Consider the following 24347-nt stretch of genomic DNA (forward strand, 5'->3'; position numbering starts at 1 on the left):
CAGTCACATTTTTTCAACTTCTTAGGCCAAGCACCCTTTTTGGAAATGAGCCGAACAGAGAACTTCGTATCGCTTGGATGGAAGGGGTATACCATCATTCTCGTCCAGAGCTATTGGTAACTTCATAGTGCCTGCGTGACATAGGACATTTTTGCACTGTTGCTAGTGTTAGTTATTTACATCGAGTGGTTAAAATGGGGAAACGTTATACTATGAGGAGGATAGAGTAGCGTTATTTTGCTTGATTTTTCTGTTTTCGATATACCTTTTGCGAGCAATATATCCCTAAACATATGTGAATAACCACGTGGGAGTCACAACAGGTACTAGCGCAATGCCGTAGCGGCTTTTTTCGTCTTACTTTTGTTTGCTAAATCTGTAAGTATTTGTACACAAATTTTAAATCCATATACTATAGATCTGCACTGTAGATGTTGTAATTGTTGTCGTGGTCTTCAACCCAAAAATTGATTTGATGGAGCTCTCCATCTGTCCTCTGCTGACTTTCGTATTTTATTTCTGATAACTAACCCTTCGTCTTCTTTTGTATTCCTTTTCCCGTTTCAGCCCATCCTGTCCTGATGCTCCCTCTGAAACTCTCAACAACTTTTCGCTCACATTATCCAGGTCTCATCTGCATACGTTCCCATATTTCTGCAATTTCCACAGTTCAGGTATGCAGTTCATGAGCGATAAATTATGGTGAGAGTCGGCATTGGCCCCTGGAAATATCTTGGAGTTAAAACTGTGACTTCGAAATCTCGGACGTACCTTTATGTGATCAAACTGAAACTTTCCATTGTCACCAGGTCTCTTCTAAGCATAAAATCTTCTTTCACGATTCTTAAACCAAGTGTAAGCAATGATTCATTTTAAAAATAAAAACTCTTCACTTTGACTAGACACGTCGTTCTAAAATAAGAGCACATAAATGGGGAGGATAGTCGTAAATAATTTTAGGATAGGGAGAACGGAAGGACAAAATAATGTGTGGAGTGAATTGGAAATGCCTCACTTGTCATTACAAAGTTATTCTTTATTCTAAGAGAGAAATAACAAATTTACATCCAACCAAAGGAAACCTACTGTAATATTAGCTGGCAACTGTCTTTCCATTTGTAGAAAGTGCCTAATTTTCCACAAGTATTTCCTCCGAGTTTCCTTAAATCAGTGCTCTAATCCTCGAATTCTAGCCAAACATACGAATGACGTCACACCTTGACGACAGCTTTCCCCAGATCTTCACCCCTGAGCATACCGATGAAAGCTTCCGGCGTGTTTTCGAAGCCCTCCGTGACGGTCTCCCTGTATTTGAGCTTTCCCTCCTTGATCCACTGTGCCATCTAGAGGAAGGCCATATCCCACTGGTCCCGCCATCGGGTCACCATGAAACCCTCCATTACGAGTTCCTTCCCGACCATGTTCATCTGGACGACGGGCGCCATGGCCATCTTCGTGACGTTGTAGACGGAGATGAAGCCACACAGGGAGATACGGCCACGCTGACGCATGTTGCTGATCACCGCACTGCTCTGCTCTCCTCCCACGTTGTCGAAGTAGACGTCGACGCCACCTGGGGCGGCCTCCTTCAGCGCCTGGTCCAAATTCGCCGTCTTGTAGTTGAAGGCGTGGTGGAAACCTAGCTCCTCCTTCAGCCACTTCACCTGCAAATGGGATAAAACACAGGGAGAAAATTATTTAACTGCAATAAATGTGAAAAGATGGTACGTTGATGCTTAGAAGCAGGAAGAACGTACGAGGGGGGAAAAACACTAGAGTAATGAGTCCTTGATCATAAATTCGGATGCTAACCAAGCCTGCACGTTGCACTGTTGTGTTTGACCACGAATGGAACATGTGAAGTCTGTCCAGTACGCTGCAGTTGTCAGTCGTGATTACAAAGGTGTTCAGTGTATTTTCGAGTGCATTATGTCGGAGATAAGTGAATTACAACGAGGGATATTTGTTGGTCCTCGTATGGTGGATGCTTCTGTAAATAAGGTAGATCAAATATTTGATGTTTGAAGAGTCTTCGTCGGTAAAGCAGGCGCCAGACTGAGATTCACTGGAGAATCCTAAGGAAATGCAATCCGAAAACAAAGGAAGTGGGTTACTGTACACTTGTTCGCCCACTGCTTGAATAGTGCTCACTGGTGTGAGATCCGTACCAGATGTGGTTGATAGTAGAGATAAAGAAGATCCAACGGAGAGCAGCACGCTTCGTTACAGGATCAATTAGAAATCGCGAAAGCGTGGACGGAGATGATAAATAAACTTCAGTGGAAGACTCTGCAAGAGAGCCGCTCAGTAGCTCGGTACGGGCTTTTGTGGAAGTTTCGAGGACATACCTTCACTGAGGAGTCAAGCAGTATACTGCTCCCTCCTACGTATATCTCGTGAAGAGACCATGAGGATAAAATCAGAGAGATTGGAGTCCACACAGAGGCATACCGACAATTTTTCTTTCCATGAACAATACGAGACTGGAATAGAAGGGATAACCGATACTCAAGAGATACTCAAGATACCCTCCGCTACACACCGTCAGGTGGCTTGCGGAGTATGGATGTAGATGTAGATGTAGAAGATTTATAATGCATATAGGGAAAGCGGCAAAAGGTCATCCGCTAAGTAAATGCGGATGAAAGTGTGTGTCGATTGACCGTAACAGACGGTCATGGAAGAGGATTGTGACGAAAGGTAAGAGAATGACGGCTGAAAATGTCACTGCAGAACTGCATTTCATAATCATAGTGAAAAATGTAAGCAAAAAACAGGAAGTCCATAAAAGGAAAACGTATTACCGAGACCGTATAACCTGAAAAATGGTGCAATGGAAGTAAGCCACTTGATAGGATTAGTTTTCAGAATGAAATTTTCCCTCTGCAGCGAAGTGTGATCTGATATGAAACTTCCTACAGACTAAAAGTGTATGCCAGACTAACTCGTACATTTCCCAGGCTGTGGCTAAGCCATGTCTCCGTAACATTCTTGCTTCGAAGTGTGCTAGTTCTGCAAGGTCCGCGTGAAAGTTCCTGTGAAGTTTGTAAGGTAGGAGACGAGGTACTGGCAGACATTAAGCTGTGAGAACGGGGCCTTATTTGTGCTTGGGTAGCTCAGATGGTAGAGCACTTGCCCTTGAAAGACAAGGTCCTGAGCGCAAGCCTCGCTCCGGCACGTAGTTTTAATATGCCAGGAAGTTTTAGGATCAGTTTTCCTCCCAAAGCTGTTTCCAATTTCTTAGCGAGTCTACGTCCTAAAACTGAAACACGGCGGTAGTTTGGTGAAGATTGGGTCTGCCATAGCCTGGTATTCCACGGGAACCTTGGTTACTTTACAGGGTCTCATTACTGCCGAGGATTATCTACCGTTTTTGGCGGATCAAAAAAAAATGGCTCTGAGCACTTTGGGACTTAACATCTGTGGTCATCAGTCCCCTAGAACTTAGAACTACTTAAACCTAACTAACCTAAAGACATCACACACATCCATGCCCGAGGCAGGATTCGAACCTGCGACCGTAGCGGTCCCGCGGTTCCGGACTGAGCGCCTAGAACCGCTAGACCACCGCGGCCGGCTTTGGCGGATCAGGTCCATCCCATGATACACTACTGGCCATTAAAATTGTTACACCAAGAAGAAATCCAGATGTTTAACGGGTATTCATGGGACAAATATACTATATACTAGAACTGACTCGTAATTACATTGTCACGCAATTTGGTTGCATTGATCCTGAGAAATCAGTACACAGAACAACCACCTCTGGCCGTAATAATGGCCTTGATACACCTGGGCATTGAGTCAAACAGAGCTTGGATGGCGTGTACAGGTACAGCTGCCCATGCAGCTTCAACACGATACCACACTTCATCAAGAGTAGTGACTAGCGTATTGTGATGAACCACTTGCTCGGCCACCATTGACCAGACGTCTTCAATTGGTGAGAGATCCGAAGAATGTGCTGGCCAGGGCAGCAGTCGAACATTTTCTGTATCCAGAAAGGCCCGCACAGGACCTGCAACATGATGTTGTGCATTATCCTGCTGAAATGTAGGGTTTCACAGGTATCGAATGAAGGGTAGAGAAACGGGTCGTAACACATCTGAAATGTAACGTCCACTATTCAAAGTGCCGTCAATGCGAACAAGAGGTGACCGAGACGTGTAACCAATGACACCCCATACCATCACGCCGAGTGATACCCCAGTATGGCGATGACGAATACACGCTTCCAATGTGCGTTTACCGCGATGTCGCCAAACACGGATGCGACCATCATGATGCTGTAAACAGAACCTCTATTCATCCGAAAAATGACGTTTCGCCATTCGTGCACCCAGGTTCGCCGTTGAGCACAGCATCGCAGGCGCTGGTGTCTGTGATGCAACGTCAAGGGTAACCGCAGCCATGGTCTTCGAGCTGATAGTCTGTGCTGCTGCAAACGTCGTCGAACTATTCGTGCAGATGGTTGTTGTCTTGCAAACGTCTCCATCTGTTGGCTCAGAGATCGAGACGTGGAGACGTGGCTGCACGATCTGTTACAACCATGCGGATAAGATGCCTGTCATGTCGACTGCTAGTGTTGCGAGGCCGTTGGGATCCAGCAGGGCGTTTCATATTACCCTCCTGAACCCACAGATTCCATATTCTGCTATCAGTCATTGGATCTCGACTAACGCGAGCAGCAATGTCGCGATACGATAAACCGCAATCGTGATAGGCTGCAATCCGACCTTTATCAAAGTCGGAGACGTGGTAAAACGCATTTCTCCTCCTTACACGAGGCATCACAACAACATTTCACCAGGCAACGCCGATCAATTACTGTTTGTGTATGAGAAATCGGTTGGAAACTTTCCTCATGTCAGCACGTTGTAGGTGTCGCCACCGGCGCCAATCTTGTGTGAATGCTCTGAAAAGCCAATCATTTGCAAATCACAGCATCTTCGTTCTGTCGGTTCAATTTCGCGTCTGTAGCACGTCACCTTCGTGATGTAGCAATTTTAATGGCCAGTAGTGCAAATGTTCAATGTGAGTACCATTTGTCACACAGCACACATGAATTATATAGCCGAGTTCTCCCCAAAAGTTGATAAGTGTGCCTTCAGTAATTGTAACAACAGCTGCTTCAATCCTGTTTCTTAATTGAGGGAAGTCTGCTGGTAGCAGAGGCACGTACACACAACCCTTGATGAAGCCTCAACTGAAACAGTCGCATGGCATTAGGTCGGATGAACGTGGATGCCATGTAAAGCAAGCCCTGTCATTGGGCCCCTTGTGGACTATCCAGCGGATGGGTACAGTGAAGTTCAACCAATCACCACCATCTTGCTGGAAAATGAAGTTCTCTGGCTCATCTTCTTCCATCTGAGGGAAGATCGATTGCTCTTGTGTATCAAGGTAAGAAGTGCCAGTTACAGTAGGTTCACCAAAAAAGAAACGCCCATAAACTTTCCACCGGGATACGGCACAAGAAACAGTCACTTTAGAGGAATCTCGTTGCATTTGTACCACCTTGTGAGAATTTTCTGAGCCCTAGATGGGCACATTGTGAAATGGTACAAATGGTTCTGAGTACTATGGGACTTAACTGCCGAGGTCATCAGTTTCTAGAACTTAGAACTACTTAAACCTAACTAACCTAAGGACATCACACACATCCATGCCGAGGCAGGATTTGAACCTGCGATCGTAGCGGTCGCGCGGTTCCGGACTGTAGCACCTAGAACCGCTCGGCCACACCGGCCGGCGCACATTGTGAGTGTTAACATGTCCGCCAAGATGAATGATCGATTCATCACTGAAGACAGCATGATCCAGAAAATCTCCAGCGTCATGAAACAACGTTTCGTTTGCGAAGTTGGCACGTAATCCATGGTCTGCCGGCTTTAGAGCTTGTAATAACTGTAAGCGGTAAGAACGTAGTTGTACGCGTTTCCTTAAAACTTTCCAAACAGTCGACACGGGAACTTGTAATTCACGACTAGCCTTCCGGAGTGATTCCTTTGAGCTACGAGTGAACGACTCTCTCACTCGCTTAGCAGTCTCTTCAGTAACTCTCGGTCGTCCTGAGCTTGTCCCTTTACAAAGGCAGCCGTTATCTTCAAATTGATGATACCACCTACATATGTTATCATCACGTGGAGGACCACAACCGAACCTCAGCAGGAACGCACGTTGCACAATAACTACAGATTCGGTTTTTGCAAACTGCAAAACACAAAACGCTTTCTGTTCACTACTCACCATCTTCACTACTACCGCTGTCTAGCGGATTGCGGCGGAAACATTGCTCGCTGCGCATGTGCGCTGTTGCCAAACTCAACTGTTTGAGTTTCTCTTTCATTTGACATATAATTTATAACTGTAAGTTTAATTTAATTAATACTATAAAGTATTAAAACCCCAATATTCATTTATAAACACCTTGTACTGCAGCGCACTTAAAGTGAATGTTATAATTTCAGAAAGAAATAGTAAAATATATTAAAGTCCGTAGTGGAGCGCCATACATCACTCCTACAGAAGTCGGTCGACATGAAGTAGCATCATACAGACGACGAGTTTAAGGCTATCTCGTGACAGATATATGCTTTTACGTCCCTGCTATATTCTAGCAGTTATGGCACTAGCTAACAGATGTCACTATCATACAGGCAATAAAATCGTAAAAGGTCAAAACAAAGTGTTTCTGTAAATCATTTTTATGTACTCCTAATATTATGTGTCCTGTTAATTATTGCTCATCTATTGCACTTGATTATTAGAATGACAGTGGCCATAAGTGTGATGTAACGTAATATGTGTATATTTTATTTTTCTATGAAATGAGTGAATGATATCGCGAGAACTTATGACTCGATGATGTGAGAGTCCTACGCTCCTGAGAAATTTGCTATGGGTAATTCGGCAGCTTACGGAGGTGTTGAAACGAGAAGCATACTCAGACAACAATTCAGTTAGGGAAGGAGGCAATTGTTTTGATAGGTGTGGGTTTTCTAAAATAGTTCATTTAATAAATGGGTTTAAAAGATATTAATATTGTGAGTGGTTCAAAGTAAAAGAGGCAGGTTAGTGGCTGCCTTTAATGTATCTTAGCCAATCAGAAGTAATAGCATTTGCGCACATTGTCTGTTATAGACAGCTGCTTTGGATAGTCTTGATCACATTCGGAGCACGATCGGACGCATTTACATGGAGCTCGGAAACGATATTTTAATTTTGCGGAATAATGGTTGAAATCGATCGCCGAATTTCGAAAAGTGCTTACCGGCTACAAATGAAGTCGGATGAGGAAATTTTGGATATTTTATGTGAACCGTCACTTTCTGTACAACTGAAATCGGCGTAGCGGGTTGTACAGGTCTTGAAGGAGAACTGACTTTGTGTAATACTGAACGACCTTTCTATCTCATAAGCAATCTTAATTTTCCGGTGATTTTTTAAGGCCCGTACAATCAGTTTACTTTTAAGAGTCACTGTGATTATGTGTGAATGTTGACATTACAAATTCAAAATGTATTACGATTTGGCAGTAAGTGTGTATCTGCCGATTGACAGTAAATTGGGAACTTCATTCTTCGATAAAAAAATTCTGGGGTTGTGACCGCATAGTCAGTATATATAAAACTACTGACGTTTCGGTCCCTCTTGAAAGCTACCTTCTTCAAGTGTTTTTGTTTACTGTAAACAAAAACACTCTGAAGAAGGTAAGAATACTGTGAAGAAGGTCGCTTGGAACAGGAATCGAAACGTCGGTAGTTTCATATACAGGGTGAGTCACCTAACAATACCGCTGGATATATTTCGTAAACCACATCAAATACTGACGAATCGATTCCACAGACCGAACGTGAGGAGAGGGGCTAATGTAATTGGTTAATACAAACCATAAAAAATGCACGGTAGTATGTTTTTTAACACAAACCTAAGTTTTTTAAATGTAACCCGTTAGTTTTGTTAGCACATCTGAACGTATAAACAAATACGTAATCAGTGCCGTTTTGTTGCATTGTCAAATGTTAATTACATCCGGAGATATTGTAACCTAAAGTTGGCGCTTGAGTACCACTCCTCCGCTGTTCGATCGAGTGTATCGGAGAGCACCGAATTACGTAGGGATCCAAAGGGAACGGTGATGGACCTTAGGTACAGAAGAGACTGTAACAGCACATTACGTCCACATGCCAACACCTTTTTATTGGTCTTTTTCACTGAGGCACATGTATATTACCATGAGGGGTGAGGTACACGTACAGTTTTGAACTACGTCTTCCATCGCCAGGCTTGGGATCTTTTGGGCCCTTTAACGAGGCATGCTAAAGGGCAGGAAAAGAATTCTGGACAGGTGGACAGATGAAGACAATATTTTGAGCACTTTCCGAATGCTGGGATCCTGAAAATATCTTCCCAAAAGGAAGAAGAAATTGAGGTAAATCAACATGATGTAGATAGAGAAGTTAAGAAACTTCAAATGGTTCAAATGGCTCTGAGCACTATGGGACTTAACTACTCTGGTCATCAGTCCCCTAGAACTTAGAACTACTTAAACCTAACTAACCTAAGGACATCACACACATCCATGCCCGAGGCAGGATTCGAACCTGCGACCGTAGCAGTCTCGTGGTAGTTAAGAAACTGATGAATAATAGGGCACCTGGAGAAGATAGGGCAACGGGAGAGCTGTTGCAGGCAGGAGGTGGAATACATCAGAAAGGGATATATGATATCATAATTATGGAGAAAGGAAGAGATCCCTGAAGAATGCAATTCAGCTACCATTATCTCGCTGCACAAAAATTACAGTAAAAAGAATTGTAGTAATTATAGAAGTATTTCTCGGTTATGTGTGCCATGTAAAGTGTTATCATTAGTACTTCTTGAATAGCTAAAGCATTATGCTGAAGATATTGTTGGAGAGTTCCACGGTGGTCTCTCGGTAGCAAGATCAACCGTGGTTCACATTTTCACTATGGGACAAATCTGGTACAAGTGCTTGGAAATCAGCCAGCGGTTCCTGGTAAGGTATGTAAATTTTTAGAGGGCGAATTATGACGTGCACAGGGAAGTATGCACAACGTCCTGAGCGAGCTTCGCAAACCAAGGAAGTTAATTAACTTGATGTAGGTGTAGTCAGCAAAGGCAAAAGCCATACCAGGTGAGCTTTTCAAGGAATTCAGCATCAGGAGAGGTGTCAGACAAAGGGATGCCATTTCACCACTGCCTTCTGCTTATTTCTAATTTGGTCCTGGAGAAAGTAAATTGAGAAATGAAAAAAGACGGTGAAGGGGTGAAGTGGAGTCTAAGACCGTATTTATTGGGATATGCAGACGGAATCAGAGGAAGAGATGGCGGATGCCAAGTAGTACTTACGAAAGAATGCCAACAATATTGGACTGAGGATTAACCATAGAGTACGTATGAAAGAATGCCAGTAATGTTGGACTGAAGATTAACATGGAAAAGACTGAATTGATAGAAGCATCCAGAGAAGCCCCTAATGATGGACGTTTCCAGCGGAGACCCCAATAATGGATCATTACAGGTTGAAATATGGAATATAAGCGGGGTGGGAAATTTGAATTACTTTGGCACCTAGATCAATCGTCATAATGACCTAAAACAAGAAATTAATCAACGTATTTTCAATGTATCTGAAACTTAGTTCAGTTTGTAGCTGATAATACAATCAAAAAATTGTATCAGCTAACACCATACGTTAGGCCCGTAATGAAGTGATAGTATTGTGTCACACTGTTTAGAGGCACAAAACGCATGGGTGTTTTCAGCTCGTTACTAAATGGAAATAAGTAGAAGGCCGAGTTGCTAGGAGCTGAAGGAGTCCAGGTTGCAATAATATGAGGTATGACACACTGTTAGAGAGAAGGATTATTATTCAAGAAACACATAGTACAATGAAAATTACTTATCTTCAGTGCTTTGTAGGACTGCAGCTACGGCTATAACTTACACAACATATTCTAAGGGACTAATCCTGATGGGCCCTCCTCAGAGAATCAATGCAAACAGAAGTGGCTTAGGGCCGATTAGGAAAGTGCGTCTGCCTAGGTTGAAATCTAGCTAAGAAGTGAACGAGGCACACTCCAGTTCCGTCAAGCTGCACAGCCCACTAGAGTGCACTGTGCTAGGCAGACGACGGGCTGCCAACCTTGTGTTGGCGCGGCGTTGTAGTAGTACCTGTGGCAATGATAATACAGATAGTACTGGTGTTGTTATGTGGAACAGACGCGTTAAGAACCACAAAAAGCACGAGAAAATACCGATTTTGTAAAGGAAAATAATGACATGGATTTTTGGACCAGAATGTGAAGAGGATATGTGGTGACATAGAAAGAATCAGTAACTAATACCTAATGAAACTACCGAACCTCGTGCAGAAAATTGAAGTGCAAGAGAATATGCTATCAGGGCACATAGCCATGAGGCAGATACACGCCAGGTTGAAGCTGTAGTTGTGAGAAAATATGACAACTCGTCCAACTGGATTACCAAGGAAGCCATGGGAGGATGAACTGGAAGAGGACCTTCAGCAGTTGGGTGTCCACGAGAACCAAACCCAAAGTGCACAAAATCATCTATGGAGGAAAGTAGTAACGTCGATGCACGATCTTCAGAGTCCATGTCCGTCGATGAGGAAGTGTTTAGTCTTCGGAAGACGTTGAGCGAAAGAGGCAGTTACGTAATGCGGAGAACACTCATAAAGTTTACCTTTAGGTCAGAGCCAGCGATGCCGATGACGTTGCAGCCCTTGATGCGCGCTATCTGTCCCGCTATGGAGCCCACGGCGCCCGCCCCGCCACTGACGACCACCACCTCCCTCGGCTTGGGGTGGCAGACGTCGAACAGTCCGAAGTAGTCGGAGGCTCCTGGCATTCCCCGCACCCCCAGCGCCAGCGACGGCGACAGGTACCCGTAGTCCGGCACCAGCATTGGTGGCAGGAGGTCGTCAGGCACCGGCGTCGGGTCCACCACTGTGCGGTCGCGCCAGCCCCAGGGAGCGACAACGTGCCGTCCTAGCGGGTGCTGTGGCGATCGGCTCTCAACTATAGGTGCCACCTGTAACCAGACCGCGGAATTGTCAGCAATCAGTCAGGAGTGGAAACGTTCACTCATCGTAAGCACCACGAGGAGAACATTTTCGCCCCCAGAGATCTCATTCCTATGTAGCATAACATGGTGTGTAGGCTTGGTAATGGCCTCAATTTAGTGACGAGGAGAGTTTTCTGACTTGTTTAGCCATACCATGAAGGTTTCCACTGACATCAGCAGCCTGCAAATGAGATGATTAAACATGCAAACGTTGCAAGAGGGAACCTTAGAAATTGAGAAAATTTTATTTGCGCAAAGTTTTTAAGTGTTGACGAAAGAGTGCACAGGTGAACAGCTGTGTCTGACGGGAACAATATTTCGGGTTGCGACTACACCGCCATCATCAGGTGCGCTGACGAACTGACCGTGGAGGCGCCGGGACCGAGCTTTTATCTCCTCCCCCTTCCAGGTGTTCGGTTCCCGTGAGATCACCGAAGTTAAGCGCTGTCGCTCGTGGCCGGCACTTGGATGGGTGACCATCCAAGCCACCATGCGCTGTTCCCATTTTTCGGGGTGCACTCAGCCTCGTGATACTAATTGAGGAGCTACTCGACACAATAGTAGCCCCTCCGGTCAAAGAAAACCATCCTAACGACCGGGAGAGCGGTGTACTGACCACACGCGACTCCTATCCGCATCCTCACCTGAGGGTGACACGGCGGTCGGATGGTCCCGATGGACCACTTGTGGCCTGAAGACGGAGTGCTTTGCCTTCCAGGTGTTACGAATGTGCTCCACTATCAGGCGTGGGCCGTCCAGCTTAAACTCAGTTCGCGTTCAGTGTTCAGGGGAGCGTGCTGGCGGCGACTTATTAGTATCTCTGCCTGTGCTCGAAGTCAGATCGTGGTAGTATTTCTTCTTTCTCATTTTAATGAGATTCGAGAATGAAGGGATGCCACTACAAAACACTTCGAGAACTGGGCGCGGATCGCATTCGGAACACCTCGACGGTAGGAGAGGGGGCGGGGGGAGTGGATAAAACCTGATTCCGGTGCCTCGGCGGTTAGTTCGTCACCGGACCTGATGACGGCGACGGGGTCGCTTGCCGAAACATTGTCCCCATTGGACGCAAACACCCGGCAGTTCACCTGTGAACCCCTTCTTCATGAAGTACGCCACAGAAATTGAAGAACCACAATTTAAGTGTTAACTCAATGTCAAGGGAATAAATATAAGAAGCTCTCAAAACCAGGAGAAGCAGGACAGCTGCCACGATTGATAAAAGTAACATAGAACTTCTGCAGAATGGTGGAATATCCCTTACATAGTGTCCGAAGGAGCAATGCATGGAACTATACACCATCAAATACAGATACCGCACTAATGTACCATAAGTGCAATAAGTAAAACTACACTTTTTTTTCTCAGCCAATTACGTTTGAACAAAGCGGAATATGTTGTGGAACACGCTTCAGCTCATATGGTTTCATGAAGTTTCTAAACTTGACGGTGCTCCACTAGCCTTTAAAATGGCGTCTGTAACAGAGGTGCGTCACAAACGGAGAGCTGCCATTGATTTTCATGTGGCGGAAAACCAGAGCTTCACATATATTCATAGGCGCTTGCAGAATGTCTACGGAGACCTATCACTGAACAAAAGTTCTGTGAGTTACTGGGTGAGGCGACTGTCATCATCGCTACAATGTTGTGCAAACCTGTCCGATCTTCCACAAGCAGATCAGCCATACACACAGCTGTGCCTTCTGTAATGCTGAAACATGCGGACACTCTCATCCGAGATTACTGATGGATCACAGTGAAACTCCTTGCACCACAATTGGAAATGTTACCTCACAGTGCAAAGATCAAATGCAATGTGATACTCTCAGGAAACTGAAGAAACTATTTCAGCTTGTCATACAATGAAGGCTTTCACGACCGGATGTTTCAGCTTCTGAGAATTCTTCCGGGTTTTATAGCCGTGGTCCATGGAACTATAGAACTCTTCTGTCCCTGATGTTTCGTCCAAGGCTACGTTGGACATCTTCAGAGGTGCTCCTAGTTTTGTAAGACTCAGCACGGCCAGGAGCAACTCTGATGATATCCAACGTAGCCTTGGACGAAACGTCAGGGATACAAGAGTTCCATGGACCACGGTCATACAACCCTCAAGAATTCTCAGCAGCTATTTCAGTTTGTTTATCGCCACAAAAATCCAAACCAACTTCTCCTTCTCCATGGTGACGCAGGGCTTCACGAAAGTCAGCGCGCCAGAGAGGAGGTCAGAGAACTTCATCGGACTGTTCTTCCTCGTCCACCATACAGCCCGCATCTCTGACTTTCTATTCTCCATCTATTTGGCCCAATGAAGGACGCACGCCGAGGGGAGCAGTCGGTGGATGTTGGGATGGTTATTGATGCAGCGAGACATCACTCTGACATCGATCAGTAGAGTGGTATCGTGAGGGCATACAGTCCTCGCAGTAGGGCGGCATAAGGCGATCGCATTGTACTCTAATTGCAGCTTTTGTAGTCAAAAGAATGGAGAATAATTTAGTGTACTGGAATCCTGAATAAAACCAACCTGCCTTCAGGAAAAAAGTATCTAGCGTTACTTATTGAGATCCTCTCGCATTTCATGCCATAGATAAGGCAATATAACGAAAAATTCAAGGGAAGCAGCACTATGGGACGCAGGCAGTACGACATTTGCAAATTTGGGTCGGTCGTGGAAGTGTGTTCGGATAGCCGAAGCATTTGTGGTGACCGCTGAGGACAAGTGGGCAATCCGGGTTAGAGTCATAGTCCGCCACAAATTTTCATATTTGCCGGTAGACTGTATTGCTGTTGTGGTACAGTATTGATAATTTGTGAATACACTTCATAAAATAATGAAAGTGATTTTAAATTTTAAGGAAAGCGACAGAACAGTTTACACGTAAATCAGTGTTATGACACTCGGCTTAAAATGTATGTAAACTGAATAAATCGAAGAATGAAAGTTATTTCGGAGACCTTGCTGCTTGAACAATTATGTCGCTTAGGCCGTGCGGCTGATGAAATGTATTCGCAGCGAACTAAAGTATTGATAATCGTAGGAAATCCAACACAGAAACACATCTAGCGTTTATAGATTGTGAAAAGGTGATCGTTCATTTGAGAAGGAGATGTCAGTACGGGATTCTGGATAGGTGAAGCTATCCCAGACAGTGCATTATCGTTCTTAAACGTCTGTATAATCGTACAAAGGTAGTCATAGAAATCGATGAGGAGCTGAGTAAACCAATAAATTTGTTCACGGTAAAGGATAACAGCCAAAACAGATGCAGGATAAAAATTTATTAATTTAATAAATTTTTATCCTTCAACTATTTTGGCTGTCATCCTTTATCATGAAGAATTTCAACAGTTGCTGTTCCAGCCATGTTTAAAATCTTCCAATAAATTTGAACAAGTGCCTATGTCAGGGCTTCAACCTGTCATCTTTATTGTGTAATGTTTATATTGACAACATCCTACCATCCTAGGAGGATGGATCTATGACAATTATTGTTTATAAATAGGACAAGTATAAGCACACTTATTTTGCGGATGGCCAAACAATCTTTGCGGATACAGAACATGAACTGCAGATCCTGGTACACAGATTTGCACAAATTGCCAATAAACACAATTTGACGACCCTCACAACCAAGAGCGGAATAATCGCTTTACGAGGAAAACATTTCACAAAATCTATGATTATCATACTTGCAAAAATAATACAGCAAATAAGTCATCTAACTACTTTGTGATATTTCATATGATACAAACCTTGAAGTTACGGTAAAGCTGAGCAAGTACAGAGTAATGAGTCGAGCAATAAGAAGCCGGCCGTTGTGCCCAAGCGGCTCTAGAGGATTCAGTCCGGAAACGCGCTGCTGCTACGGTCGCAGGTTCGAATCCTACCTCTGCCGTGGATGTGTGTGATGTCCTTAGGTTAGTTACGCTTAAGTAGCTCTGTCCAGGGAACTGATGGCCTCAGATGTGAAGTCCCATAGCGCTCTAAGCCATTTGAACCATTTTGAGCAAGAAGAAGAACATTAAAGTTCATGAAGAGACATCAGTGATTTGTCTAACAATAAGAAGAACTTTATCGTCCATGAACAGGCTTAATTATACGCTTTATAGAACAGTGGCAGATTTTAGTTTAATATACGCTTTGAAATCGATACAGTTCACTAACGACGAGCAGGGTGTGCTGGCCAACGTGGATGAGGTTTTTAGGTGGTATCTCATACCCTGGGTGAACGTTGGACTTGTACCCAAGTCTTACCTCAATTACACGATTCGTAAACATTTAGGAAAATCTCGCTACCGTCACAAGGTCGCAGACAGTTGTACATACACTTCTGGCCAATAAAATTGCTACACAAAGAAGAAATGCAGATGGTAAACGGGTATTCATTGGACAAATATATTATACTAGAACTGACATGTGATTACATTCTCACGCAGTTTGGGTGCATAGATCCGGAGAAATCAGTACACAGAACAACAACCTCTGGCCGAAATAAGGGCCTTGATACGCCTGGGCATTGCGTCAAACAGAGCTTGGATGGCGTGTACAGGTACAGCTGCCCGTGCAGCTTCAACACGATACCACAGTTCATCAAGAGTAGTGACTGGCGGATTGTGACGAGCCAGTTGCTCGGTCACCATTGACCAAATATTTTCAGTTGGTGAGAGATCTGCAGAATGTGCTGGCCAGGGCAGCAGTCGAACATTTTCTGTATCTAGAAAGGCCCGTACACGACCTGCAACATGCGGTCGCGCATTATCCTGCTGTAATGTAGGGTTTCGCTGGTATCGAATGAAGGGTAGAGCCACTGGTCGTAACACATCTGAAACGTAACGTCCACAGTTCAAAGTGCAGTCAATGCGAACAAGAGATGACCGAGACGTGTAACCAATGGCAACCCGTACCATCACGCCGGGTGATACGCCAGTATGGCGATGACGAATACACGCTTCCAATGTGCGTTCACAGCGATGTCGCCAAACACGGATGCGACCATCATGATGCTGTGAACAGAACCTGGATTGATCCGGAAAAATGACGTTTTGCCTTTCGTGCACCCAGGTTCGTCGTTGCGTACACCATCGCAGGCGCTGCTGTCTGTGATGCAACGTCAAGGGTAGCCGCAGCCATGGTCTCTGAGCTGATAGTCCATGCTGCTGCAAACGTCGTCGAACTGTTCGTGCTGATGGTGGTTGTCTTGCAAACGCCGCTACCTATTGACTCATGGATTGAGACGTGGCTTCACTAACCGTTACAGCCATGCGGATAAGATGCCTGCCGTCTCGAGCGCTAGTGATACGAGGCCGTTGGGATCCAGCACGGCGTTCCGTATTACCCTCCTGAACCCACCAATTCCATATTCTGCTAACAGTCATTCCATCTCGACCACCGCGAGTAGCAATGTCGCGATTCGATAAACCGCAATCGCGATAGGCTACAATGCGACCTTTATCAAAGTCGGAAACGTCATGGTATCCGTTTCTCCTCCTTACACAAGGCATCAAAACAACGTTTCACCAGGCAATGCCGGTCAACTGCTGTTTTTGTCTGAGAAATCGGTAGGAAATTTTCCTCATGTCAGCACGTTGTGGATGTCGCCACCGGCTCCAACCTAGTGTGATTCCTCTGAAAAGATAATCATTTGCATATCACAGCATTTTCTTTCTGTCTTTCAAATTTCGCGTCTGTAGCACGTCATCTTCGTGGTGTAGCAATTTTAGTGGCCAGTAGTGTACATTCCGTCCCGTGACGTGACGGGGAGGCGACAGGGGAGTAACCTCCCCACGTTAAACTAACCATACCAAATCCGTTGAAAATGATGCGAATAGTGCACCGATGCAGGATGATATATTCGTACTGGACCAAAATATTGTGAAACATAGACAATTAAATGCAGATGCTCATTTCGCGTATGTAGACTACGAAAAAATCTTCATATGTATGAGGAGGAAGGATTTATTTGGGATCTGGATAAAAGGTGCTGCCCAAAGCAGTTATGTAACGTTCTCAAAAATCTGTATAATCGTACAAAGATAGTCATAGAAACCAATGGGGAACGGAATAAACTAATGAATGCCAAGTAGGATGTAGGTACGGGAATATACATACTGATTGTATGAGAATTGGCTATAGACATAAGGTTGACGACAGTGGAAGTTTGGATGTCTAGTCAAACATCATTCAGCCATCTATTTCCCAAACTTAATTTATTTGGCTACTAGTTTCGGCGATTTACTACGTCATCTTCAGTCCTCTGACCGACGTATACGAAGATTCCACCTCGTTTCTGGTCAAAACAGGGGCTATAGTGAGCAGAAATCTGCTAATACCTGTATTGCCGCCCCATATTTTCACCAGAACCGAGGTGGAATCTTCATACACGTCTCTCAGGGGCCTGAAGATGGCGTAGTAAATCGCCGGAACTAGCAGCCAAATAAAATAAGTTTGGAATCCAAACGCCTGAGAGGTACTTGATATGACTTCCTGTATCGAGCAGCCGAGACCCGCAACCATTTCTGAAAAGATGGACATCCAGAGTATGGAAGTCTGAATCAGGAAGAGAGCCGTGCCAAACTGTGAGGCGACCGCTCGCAATAAGCCGAAAAATCTGGATTCCAGTCCCGGTCCGGCGACAATTTTCACTGTCGTCATTCCATTATACAGCTGCTGGTGTCCGCCTCCGTCGCGTAGCGGTAACGTTTCCGACTACCACACAAGGGGGCCCTGGGGTCGCTTCCTGGCAGGGGACTGGGTGTGGTGTGTCATTATCATTGACCCGCAAGTTGTAGAAGTGGCGTGAACTAAAGAGGACTTGCGATACGGCCGCCGAACTCCCCCTCATGGGGCCACCCGACCAACAATGCCATAGGATCATTTCCATATCTTCCTCAGCTGATGAATGCCCATATTCGCAGTTGCAAATACATTTAATGTTTATAATTCGTTTTGTGAGAAAACTTCTTAAAATTAGTAGGGAGAAAGAATTTTTCAATAATTTTTTTACAGACGTCAAGCGCCACTTGAGATTGAGCTGATGTTGTAGTGTGTCAGAGTGATCTACACTTAATTTTTGGTGAAATTCAAGGAAATGCTGGTTGGTGAATAAGTCAAAACATGTCTAGACCGAGTCATGAGTGACTTTTAAGAGTTACTGACAAAAGAATTACTGAAATGTAAAGATAAGTTTTGTTCTACCAATATTTACAAAGCACATCGCAAAACCTGATAGTGCCAGTGAACTTCAGTACCAAAGACAAGCCATGAGATTCATTAGCTTAAGATGACGAAAGGGACAAGTAGGATTTGTGGAATACTTGTGCTATTTTTAATGAGATTCAGCCTTCACATTTATTGAACTCAAGCAGACGTTTCAACAGAACTGTAATTTAACTATACTTCACTGCCTACCGTAAACTTTGCATACCTGTGATCCTTGTGCCTATGTGTGAACCCCCTCTGGTAGGCGTCGAGGCTGATGTACTCCGTCTCGCACAGTATTTGCCCATCCTGCAACGGTAGCAGTTCTTCTTCCTCGATTCTGAAGTCATCCACTTTCGGATCTCCTTTGAAGAGATTTGCAAGGACGAACTTGCGTGCCTTCGACATAACTAGCTAGGTCAGTCCTCGTGCAGCTGCCCTAAGATGGGATCAACAGGGTGCTGTCTCAGCCGACAAGCGCACGTAGCTGCTCCCGATGCGACGTATTCTGCGATGATATACGGCGAGTCTGGTCTCGTATTATATGTAATGGCAGATAATGCCTCAATCAAGGACGCTGCGCCTGCCCCCTGGGTAAGGACCGGCGATGAAGGGACCGGTGCGTCATTCAAGCATATCTGCTAGCGGCTTTATTTAAGCATGAATCAGTACTACTTTTATTGAAACGATAGCAGACCTTCTACTTTGTCTCAACACGGTGACAAAGCGCCATGCGACGGCGTCTTTCGCAGCTTTGTGTCGTTTCGAGTAACCACATTTTCTCGCATAGCTGACTTCTTGTTTAGTCTACGATCTTTTATCATCACTTGTTATGCCCCCCTTTACATAACCGGGTTTGGAGAAAATATGTTTGACCGCTTTCCGGTGTGCCTAACAAAAAATAAAATTTGGCAAGACTGTCGTTCCCCATGGAAAATGTAATACCAATCAGTGAGGGAGCGGTGCACAACAAGTTATCTCTGAGGACAACTTATTCCTCCTACTCAACTATCGGTTAAATTTCGTTCATTTATCCCATACTATGCTATCATTCACGTATTATTCCAACTAAAAGGCGTACCACGAAACTCGAGATACAAATCAGCAAACCTTACAAATACTTTTTGAATAAATGAGAAAAGGGGTCCCCATCCTTATTTTGTTCCTCATGACACCTCCTAAATGCCCTCGAGCGAAGTGTGTCAGTGTAATTTTGAAAAACCCTGTATATAGTCAATTCTTTTCTTTCCCCCCATGAACCATGGACCTTTCCGTTGGTGGGGAGGCTTGCGTGCCTCAACGATACAGATAGCCGTACCGTAGGTGCAACCACAACGGAGGGGTATCTGTTGTGAGGCCAGACAAACGTGTGGTTCCTGAAAAGGGGCAGCAGCCTTTTCAGTAGTTGCAGGGGCAACAGTCTGGATGATTGACTGATCTGGCCTTGTAACACTAACCAAAACGGCCTTGCTGTGCTGGTTCTGCGAACGGCTGAAAGCAAGGGGAAACTACAGCCGTAATTTTTCCCGAGGGCATTCAGCTTTACTGTATGGTTAAATGATGATGGCGTCCTCTTGGATAAGATGTTCCGGAGGCAAAATAGTCCCCCATTCGGAACTCCGGGCGGGGACTACTCAAAAGGACGTCGTTATCAGGAGAAAGAAAACTTGCATTCTACGGATCGGAGCGTGAAATATGAGATCCCTTAATCGGGCAGGTAAGTTAGGAAATTGAAAAAGAAAATTGGATAGGTTAAAGTTAGATATTGTGGGAATTAGTGTAGTTCGGTGGCAGGAGGACCAAGACTTCTGGTCACGTAAATACAGGGTTATAAATACAAAATCAAATAGGGGTAATGCAGGAGTAGGTTTAATAATGAATAGGAAAATAGGAATGGGGGTAAGCTACTACAAATGAAATAGTGAACGCGTTATTGTGGCCAAGATAGACACGAAGCCCAAGCCTAGTACAGTAGTACAAGTTTATATGCCAACTAGCTCTGCAGATGACGAAGAAATTGAAGAAATGTATGATGAGATATAAGTAATTATTCAGTAGTGAAGGGAGACGAAAATTTAGTAGTCATGGGTGACGGGAATTCGAGAGTATGAAAAGGGAGAGAAGGAAACATAGTAGGTAAATATGGATGGGGGCTAAGAAATGAAAGAGGAAGCCGCCTGGTAGAATTTTGCGCAGAGCATAATTTAACCATAGCTAACACTTGGTTCAAGAATCATAAAAGAAGGTTTTATACATGGAAGAATCCTGGAGATACTGAAAGGTATCAGATAAAATATATAATGGTAAGACAGAGATTTAGGAGCCAGGTTTTAAATTGTAAAACATTTCCAGGGGCAAATGTGGACTCTGACCACAATCTATTGGTTATGAACTGTGGATTAAAACTGGGAAAAAGAGATGGGACCTGGATAAACTGACCAAACCAGAGTTTGTACAGAGTTTCACGGAGAGCATAAGGGGGAAAGAGCATGGGGGAAAGAAATACAATAGAAGAAGAATAGGTAGCTCTGAGGGATGAAGTAGTGAAGGCAGCAGAGGATCATGTAGGTAAAAAGACGAAGGCTAGTAGAAATCCTTGGGTAACAGGAAAAATATTGAATTTAATTGATGAAAGGAGAAAATATAAAAATGCAGTAAATGAAGCAGCCAAAATGAATACAAACGTCTCAAAAATGAGATCGGCAGGAAGTGCAAAATGGCTAAGCACGGATGGCTAGAGGACAAATGTAAGGATGTAGGGGCTTATCTCACTAAGGGTAAGATAGATACTGCCTACAGGAAAATTAAAGAGACCTTTGGAGAAAAAAGAACCACTTGTATGAATATCAAGAGCTCAGATGGAAACCCAGTTCTAAGCGAAGAAGGGAAAGCAGAAAGGTGGAAGGAGTATATAGAGGGTCTATACAAGGGCGATGTACTTGAGGACAATAATATGGAAATGGAAGAGGATGTAGATGAAGATGAAATGGGAGATAAGATACTGTGTGAAGAGTTTGACAGAGCACTGAAAGACCTGAGTCGAAACAGGGCCCCAGGAGTAGACCACATTCCATTAGAATTACTGACAGGCATGGGAGAGCCAGTCATGACAAAACTCTACCAGCTGGTAAGCAAGATGTATGAGACAGGCGAAATACCCTCAGACTTCAAGAAGAATATAATAATTCCAATCCCAAAGAAAGCAGGTTTTGACAGATGTGAAAATTACCGAACTATCAGTTTAATAAGCCACAGCTGCAATATGGTAACGCGAATTATTTACAGACGAATGGAAAAACTGGTGGAAGCCGACCTCGGGCAAGATCAGTTTGGATTCCTTAGAAATGTTGGAACACGTGAGGCAATACTGACCCTACGACTCATCTTGGAAGAAAGATTAAGGATAGGCAAACCTATGTTTCTAGGATTTGTAGACTTAGAGAGAGCTTTTGACAATGTTGATTGGAACACTATCTTTCAAATTCTGAAGGTGGCAGGGGTTCAATACAGGGAGTGAAAGGCTATTTACAATTTGTACAGAAACCAGATGGCAGTTATGAAAGTCAAGGGATACGAAAGTGAAGCAGTAGTTGGAAAAGGAGTGAGACAGGGTTGTAGCCTCTCCCCGGTGTTATTAAATCTGTATATTGAGAAAGCAGTGAAGGAAACAAAAGAAAAATTTGGAGTAGGTATTAAAATCCAGGGAGAAGAAATAAAAACTTTGAGGTTCGCTGATGACATTGTAATTCTGTCAGAGACTGCAAAGGACTTGGAAGAGCAGTTGATCGGAGTGGACAGTGTCTTGAAAAGAGGATATAAGATGAACATCAACAAAAGCAAAATGAGTATAATGGAATGAAGTCGAATTAAGTCGGGTGATGCTGAGGGAATTAGATTAGGAAATGAGACACTTAACGTAGTAAAGGAGTTTTCTATTTGGGGAGCAAAGTAACTGATGATGGTAGAAGTAGAGAGGATATAAAATGTAGACTGGCAATGGCAAGGAAAGCATTTCTGAAGAAGAGAAATTTGTTAACATTGAGTATGGATTTAAGTGACAGAAGTCGTTTCTGAAAGTATTTGTATGGAGTGTAGCCATGTATGGAAGTGAAACATGGACAATAAATAGTTTAGACAAGAAGAGAATAGAAGCCTTAGAAATAAGGTGCTACAGAAGAATGTTGAAGATTAGTTGGGGAGATCACGTAAGTAATGAGGAGGTATTGAATAGGATTGGGGAGAAGAAAAATTTGTGGCACAACTTGACTAGATGGGGAGATCTGTAGGTAGGAATATTCTGAGGCATCAAGGGATCACAAATTTAGCATTGGAGGGCAGCGTGGAGGGTAAGAATCGTAAAGGGAGACCAAGAGATGAATACATTAAGCAGATTCAGAAGGATGTAGGTTGCAGTAGGTACTGGGAGATGAAGGAGCTTTCACAGGATAGAGTAGCATGGAGAGCTGCATCAAACCAGTCTTAGGACTGAAGACCACAACAACAACAACAAGAAAATGTATTGTGCTTCACGTTTTTAATAAAAATAAATACGAAGTTTGTAAATATTCCACTTCCCACAGATGCAAGCCCCCATGAATTTATGGTCTTTCTCCGCAGCAGAAGTACATGGGGTAGAAGTACATTAGCGCCAAAGCCTAGACGACGAGAATTTTCTCTGAAAACAGCAACAACCACCGATACACGAGCACACACCGACGAATGCAAACCCAGCACGATCGATTGCTCATTCTTGCCGCTCGCCTGTCGTTCACACCAGAGAGGATTGCCGTTCGTTCTTGCCAGTTGACTTGTATTCCCTCCTCTAAAAACCATTTGAAGTAGGAATTCTTCCTTCTAGTACACTCATTTATGTGAACAAGAGTTCAGCACGAAGTTTTAGATCCGAAATATTGTGTTACCTTTTTGTGCAGGCTTTCGCAAATACCTTGGTTTCGTATCTGTGTTTATATTAGCACTGTGTGAGATGTGTAATGACGAGCTTCATCACGGGATGCCTTTGGCTGAAATCGTTCCGCGGAAAATCAGTATAAGTGGCAGCGATTTTTCTTCTTGACAGTTTGCTTTTGCACACACTATCTCACATTTTTAGTAGTACTTCGGTTATATATTCAGCCATGGTCTGATGGAAGCGACACGTATATCAGACAGCAACTCTCGTGTATCGCCTGTGGCAAGGCCGGTAGATATCGAGCGAATGACGCTTCCCGGGCATTTCAGTAGCAACGAATATCTTGACGGAGTTGCCAAGGTACGGGTAAGAACTGCTGCTTCACGTTGACTTCATGTAGAGCAACGCATCCTTCTACAAGAGTCTTAGTCTCGTAGATGGATTTCCCGCTGCCTGGTGAGTTATCTCTGAGGAGGGGGCCTCATGCTGACTAATCACGCAGGATACTTTATTGTGGTTGTCTTCCCCTTCCTAAGCGTACACATCAAAAGAGCCAGTCGATTTCTGGAGGACGGCGTTTTAGGTACCGGTAATACAGAACTTAGTAACGATCATTTAATTACATTCAAAGGAACAGTTAAGTGCACATCAATACTTTTTGAGTTGCATATGAAGCACTGTCGTTAGCGACTGAGAATTCATATGAATCTTTCTGTGCTCATATCATAGGATAATGAAGACATCAGCCACACTCTTTCGGAGCGAACAGATCATTTTCATACTAATTTTCCATTCAGCTGTGGTTGTGATAAGGCTGGTCACATGGAGTTGGGAGTGGTAAACTACAGAACTCGACACATCCAGAATAAAAAAAAAAATATTTTTGAAACATGTATGTGCCTCAGCGGCATTCAGACAATATTGACAAAAATGGACACCTGCATTCCTGAGGAAAATGGTATTTTGAGAATTATTTTGTATTTTTCTATAGCAGACGATAGAAGACCAGCAAAAAAGTTAATAATTAAGCCTTGAATCAAATTGATAATCAAGTTAAATGATTTAAGCAGAATTTTATAATTTTGAGGTCTGGGTTTCAAGTCCCATAAACACTGGGAAAAATGAATA

The 24347-nt window shown here is 43.9% G+C and overlaps 1 pseudogene; it reads right to left on the reverse strand.

The window, feature by feature from the left end:
* Positions 1–1211: 1211 nt before the first annotated feature.
* On the reverse strand, positions 1212–18718 carry LOC126291419 (prostaglandin reductase 1-like; annotated as a pseudogene).
* Positions 18719–24347: the final 5629 nt, after the last annotated feature.

Source organism: Schistocerca gregaria, chromosome 1 (assembly GCF_023897955.1).
Source record: "Schistocerca gregaria isolate iqSchGreg1 chromosome 1, iqSchGreg1.2, whole genome shotgun sequence".
Taxonomy (NCBI): domain Eukaryota; kingdom Metazoa; phylum Arthropoda; class Insecta; order Orthoptera; family Acrididae; genus Schistocerca; species Schistocerca gregaria.